Here is a 6,819-nt window from a genome sequence, read left to right on the forward strand (position 1 = left end):
GACAGCTAGGTGGCGCAGTGGATAAAACACTGGCCCTGGAGTCAGGAGTACCTGGGTTCAAATCCGATCTCAGACGCTTAATAATTACCTAGCTGTGTGGCCTTGGGCAAGCTACTTAACCCCATTTGCCTTGCAAAAACCTAAAATAAAAAAAAGTAAAAGACCTTAGTTGATGTCAGACTCTTCTTTTCTCCAATGCTTACTGTGTCTAGTAAGAGACTATAAAGTACAGGGAAAAGTCCTTAGGGACTTCTCTGACATCATATGGCCCCTGAGAAACGAGCCTTGGATTTGTTTTTCATTTGTTCTTTCCCCTTCTAAGGGAAGGGGGGAAGAGCTTTGTGACTGGTCTGGAGAATGAGCAACAGGAATGTAGAAGTTGGAATTCAGGTCTGGATTTCCAGTCAGTGCCATATCCAGCTCTGATATTCCAAGGGGCAAGGGGGCACCCTTTGGGAATCCAGCCTAATAACAACTGAAACAAAGTGGATTTATCTGGCAGTGCTGCAGTCTTTCTAGGTGAGTCTGGTAGGAACAAAGCTATGTAGGCATTAACTAAGGTTTCAATCTTCTATGCCAGAAGTACTGAAGGTAATATTGACACATTTCTCCTTGCTGCACCTTCTAAGTAAATATGTCTTTGTAAAAGCTAAGCTGATGTTAAATGAACTGGTGATTAGGGAAAACAAGGAAGGCAATACAGTCAATGCTGCCCAAATCTGGTTTGGGCCTCATCCAGGTGTTTTGCTGCTCCTTGCCCACCACATGTCTATCACCTCTGATCTAGGCTACTCTCTGAGGAAACTGAGGTTAAATGATATGCCCAAGATCACAAAATACATAAGCATAATGTCTAAGATCCTGGGATGCCAAATCCAAGGATCTTTCAAGTATACAACACTGCCTCCTTCTAAATTTTTCAATTTATAATTGAGAAAACAGAGTCTAAGAGCATTTAGCATCCTAAGTAATTTTCCTGGCAGGGCCAGAAATAAAATTTAGGCCTCTTGAAGTCCAGAACTCTTATATTTATATTTGTTATTTCCCAGCTTATTGGCTGTTACAAAAAAAGTGATAGCATATAACATTTGGAAAAACATTGAAAAAACTATAATCAAACACTTTGGTGACTGAATTCTCAAACTGTAACAAGTAAATCAAGTTAACATAAGTGTTTTTAGGGATAGACTAGAACTCTTGTCCAAGGGACACATTATCCCATGCTGGCTTTCATATAGTTATGACAAATGGGATTATAATATATCACAACAAATTGCAATATATATATACATATATGTATATATGTGTGCATATATATATATATATATACATACATACACATACATAAATTTATATATCATGTCATAATATGTCCCTCCCAGGATAAACTCATCACTTTTAATCTTACTACCAAGTCGCTAACTCGAACCTTGGTTGTCCCCACCACCTTTAACCTCTCTTTCCCTGAGTGGAGAGATGAGGGTGGAGTCCCAAACTCCTCCCAATGCCCTCTTATAATAGAGGGCAGAAATTAGACTTCACTCATTCCCCTTTGCATCTGGAGCTCTTCCTGGTTTCAACTCCATAGAATTAGCATTTTGAAGGCAGAAACTGCCTTTGTTTTTCTTATTATGTTTTGCTATTAGCAAAGTGCCTGGCAAATAGCAAATTGAATGTGAGATGACACAATATGATATAAAACATAATGCAACATTACATAACATAATGACAACAGGATGATATATGGTAATCAATGTTAATAACTGATATAACTATATATAATAAAATATATACACTATTTAAAGCTAGGTCAAGGTCCCAGAATTCTTAAAGTATTTTTCCTGAAAATTTTATGACTTTCAAAAACATGTTTAAGTCCCTATGATATTATAATATAGTACACAGAGAGGCTGGATCTGGAGTCAAGAAGACCTGACTTCAAATTCAGACATGGATATTTTCCAGCTCTATATCCTTGGGCAAACTACTTAAGCTATCTAGGCCTCCATTTCTAAAAGGAAGGGGTTAGGCTCAGCTCTCTGATCTTGACCTTGTAATAAAGAATCTGATGCTATGTTTATGACTATTCAGGTTCTCTGATAGACATGTGTCTGTTCATGATATTTGAGGCAGCTCTAAGGTGGAGTTTCATTAGCTGTTTCCCATTTAATCCGTTCTATTCTCTCTTCTCTAGTTCTTTTAAATCAATTTAGCTCCCCCCCCTCTTCCCCAAAACACACACACACATACACACACACACACAAAGTCACAGAGTTGACTGAATCTCTAGATCTAAGTTGCTTGCTAGGGTCAAAGTAGCCCATAAGCCCTACTTCTATATATAAAAAAATAGGGAGTGCAGTAAGTTGAGTGACCATAGTTTCTATATGTATTAATTGTCATAGGCCAGAAGGTTCTAGCAATTTGAGGGAGACTAGGTGGTCAAGATCCCCAAGCAAATAGGGTGACATTTCTAAAATAACATTAATGAAGTCAAAATGTAGGTCATTTGAACCCTTATATATTTCCACAGTTGCTAGTCATTCCCTGATGTTGGAACAGGCCACCAGAAGTAAGGGCAGAGGGATGGCTGTGAAACCAACAGGAGCTGAAGACACAGAAGTAGCAATTTGCTTCACAGCTGATTCTGGCAATACCCAATCACAGTTAGAAATCCCAGGCTTCAGGGTTCTCAGGCTTCCGGAGCTATTTCTCTAGATCCTCTTGGAGACTCTCACCTTCTAGTCTGATCAAATCAGTACCTGAGGCAGATTGGGTGGTGGTGGTGTTGTTCCCTTCTTGCAGAGGCTCTCAATGAAGCCTTGGAAAGAAATTCAAGAGAAATACAACAAGGGGAAAGGGTGAAAAAAATTTTGCTTCTGGATGACCAGGGAAAGGCCATTATTTCCTTGATAATATCTAAACCTATAAGCTATAGGCTCAGCTTGCAAATAAGTCTATCATTTGTTTAAAAAATTCAAAGGATATCACTAGGGATTTGGAGAAATGCTTCAAGGGAATTAGGGTATTAGCAACTATCACTAAGGAAATTGGAATTCTGGTTAGTCCAGGTTATAGCAGGTTAAGTGATGGATGAGTAAACTTTAAAAGCTACAGGCTTTAAAGTAGAAGTTTCTCTCTTAAAAATAAACACGAAAAAGTAATCTACAATTAAATTAGGAATGAATTAAATTAAAACTAATTTAATGACAGATCAGCTATTCCTTGTTAGTTCTGATTATATGATGCACTTAATTATACAAAAGGTTTAGAGTCATTAGAGAAATATACTAAGGAAAAAAAAATTGGTCTGGCGAATATTCTCCCACCCTCACAGTTCCCAAAGTAGTTCAGGGCCTGAAGTGTTTGAGTTATAAGTGCATACATTTCCTGCAGGAATATGGGGGGGATAAAGGGATATTTTGGAAAGAATATATTTCTTAAAATTGCATAAGTTCTCATGTATTTCAATCATTTTTGTTTTTGTCTCATATTTTGAAATGGACAATTAAAAATGCAAAGTGGACATTAAGCAGTCCTAGAAACCAAAGAAGAGACCAGGCAAGTGAATAAACCTTTCAATTCTCTAGGTAGTTCTCTATGACCAAGTTGCAGAGAAGAGATTGATGGAGAGAATTTCCTATACCAGTGATATTATAAGACTAATCCTTATATCTAACTAAAAATATATGTAAAATTTAAAATCTATTATATTTATCATATATGATATATTTTTCTATTAAATAGCATGATGTTTGACCTTAATTCTTGAAGAAGAATATAACATCAGGGAAGTGATGCCAAGGCATGCATGTGAATTGGATCTGAGTGAGGCGTGCTGTGCTAAGTCACCTGCCTCACTTTCTCCTCCAGAGTCATCTGGATCCAGTGGCCAGATATGCATCAGGACATATATGGCCCTGAATGCAAGGCAATCAGGATTAAGTGACCTGCCTAAGGTCACACATGTAGTAAGTCTCAAGTGTCTGAGGTCACATTTGAACTCAGGTCCTCCTGATACCAAGGCTGGTGATATATCCACTGCACCACCTAGTTGCCCAATAACATAACATATTATTATAAAACAGATATTAAATTAAACAATAATGTATAAATTTTAAATTGCATCATATGAATGATAAAATATTATATTAAGTACCATCATATAATATATTCAATGTTACATCATATAACATAAAATTACATTAATATATACCACATATATCATAATATGTAATATTTTATATCACATACTGTAAGTTATAATAAATAACACTATATAATTATATTTAATAATATAAATAATATTTAATAACTATTTGTTTTATAATATATCACACAATGTTGAAATATTTCATATTTAATGATAAAATCAATATTAAAATAGTCAATACTTATTTTATTTGCCATCCATATCTGTGAAAGTATGTTTCATTTTTATTTTACCTAACCATACTATCACAGTTTTCATAAAGTAGAGGAGAAAATGCTTGAGAGTATACAAAGGGGATGCTGTAAAAGATCACTAGGTGAAAACATTAGAGCCACAAAGCAATCTCCTTATTTTGCTTCTTCCCTCTCTAGTCAGAGATCCCCCTGGGAGCTGAAAAACAATTATCAAGTTCCACAGGATTTAGGGCAAAATTACTTAAAGTCAGCCCTAGTCATTGACACTTACATATCTCACACCAACCAGAAAAGTTGAAAATGAACAGCAGTGTAAAAGAAAGGTGTCACTACAAAACCAGGTCAACTCAAGGATTGATAGTAAGAAGTTTTGAAATGGGTGACATAGTACAGGTCTAAGTAGCTCTGGCTCTTTATACATGATTAGGGCTGCGAACAAAAAGGGAACTCCTACCTGGTACTGAACATATCAGAGATGCATGATCAATTCCCCCACCCCTCTTTAACTTTGTCTATTCCTGTTGTGAATTTGGTGGAAGTTTGCTCCTTAAAAAAAACAAAGTTCTAAGAGAGAAAAATATTTTAGGTTCAGGGAGGTGGGAAGTAATTTGTCCTAGTCTGAAAACTGAATTTTGTTGTTGTTTCTGTCAGTTCTCTCATTATTTTTGCTGTTGAGACCCCTGAAACTGCAGTTCTTTAAATTCATTTTTATTTTCACCAATGATGAGGGGAAAAATTAGTCATTCTGATTTTAGAAGAACAGAGTTCAAAGTTGAATTCTGCTACTTATTACTTGTGACATCAAGTAGATCACTCCAGTTCTCTGGGTCTGTTTCCTCCTCAGTCAAATGGGAGGGAAGAGGCAGATTTTGATGGTTTTGATGGTCCCTTCCCATTCAGATCTGCTAAGTGCTCTCAAACTGGGCAAAACAGGGTAAGCTCAGAATGCAGCCTCAGCCTATTTGCCAACTAACTCATCTGGACTGAAGTTGGTTCCCTACTTTTATTCTGAATGTAGCTTTTTGTGTGAGGTCTGTAAATGTACTGGCAAAGCAGAGTAAAAAACGCCCCCTGTTCCTGTACTGAATAAATAATGATAAGGGAAAAGCTGTAGTAAAGTCAAATATTATCATGCATCTTCAATGCCCATTTAGAACCACCAAATTCACCTTTAGATGGCCTCAAAGGACACAAGAAAACCAACTTGAGGATTTATGAAGTATTTAGTCTTCCTAAGTGGAGGTTGAATCTTTTAGCAACTGGGCTCTATTAGAATCAATGTAGGATGACATAGGATTTTTTTATAAACAAAGTGAACTTTTCATTCCGATACACCAGTTTGTTTGGTTGAATTGGTCAGGGATAGTATTTGCACCGTCAACAAATGAATATGTGACCTTGGGCAAGCCACTTATCTCTTTTTCTTTGCCGTACCTTCCTCTCCTTTCCCTTACCTCTTCTCTCCCCTTCTCTCTTCTTTTCTTCCCTTTTTCCCCTCCTTTCCCCTTCTTTTTTTCCTTCCCCTCCCATCCTCTCTTCCTCTCTCCTCTTCTCTCCTCCTCTCCCAGAGACACTGCCTGGAAAATAGCTGTCATATGAAGTTCATATGGGAGCACTCCATAATACCACTCTGGCAATGGTCTAAGTATTTTTTCCCTCTCTACTTTGATACTAAGAGACTGGAGAAAGGGGATAAAATATTGGACCTAGAGTCAGGAAGACCCAAGTTCAGATCTGACTTCACACACAAATGAATCAAAAAAAAGTCAGTATCTGACCTCAGTTTCCTCAGCTGTAATAAGGCAACTGCTTTCCTAGGATTACTGTGAAGATATAATAAGGTAGTATTTTTAAAGTTTGTAGCAGATCTTAAAACATGATATAAATTCTAGTTGTTACTACTACTACTACTACTTTTCTTATTGCTATGGTCCAAATCAGTACCACCTGATCTTGAAATTGGAATTTCTGTTAGACATGGGCATCAGACACTTATTCTTATTGAGGGTTCCTGGGACTAGTCACCAAGTGACATTTCAGATGTCTTAACAGGAGCTGTAGTCATGACAACTGCTCAAAATGAGGCCCAGGACTTGCTGTCCTGAGGCTGAGAGGCAGCATATGGAGGATCCTATGCTTCTATTTCCTTAAGCAAAAAAAAAAAAAAAAAAAAAAAACACACACACACACACACACGAAACCACAAATTGAACAAAAAGAACTGTAGGTATTGCATAAATAATTAGAATTTAATAGGCCCCTGAGTTGGCAGGCTAAGCTTTTTCATAGTTTCCTAATTGTACTGTTATTCTTCCGCTATGATTTTTAAAACAAGAAATACCATTTCACCTTCTACTTGGCACCACAAAGTTTTCATGCAAGTTACTTATGTAAGGAGCAAAGACAAATTAC

The 6,819-nt window shown here is 36.8% G+C and overlaps 1 protein-coding gene across 2 annotated transcripts in view; it reads right to left on the reverse strand.

Annotated features, from left to right (window-relative positions):
• CABLES1 (Cdk5 and Abl enzyme substrate 1) overlaps nt 1-6,819 on the reverse strand; it is a 147,776-nt gene that overhangs the window by 87,630 nt on the left and 53,327 nt on the right. The gene's annotated exons all lie outside the window — the stretch shown is intronic.

The sequence above is a fragment of the Macrotis lagotis genome, chromosome X, assembly GCF_037893015.1.
Source record: "Macrotis lagotis isolate mMagLag1 chromosome X, bilby.v1.9.chrom.fasta, whole genome shotgun sequence".
NCBI lineage: Eukaryota > Metazoa > Chordata > Mammalia > Peramelemorphia > Peramelidae > Macrotis > Macrotis lagotis.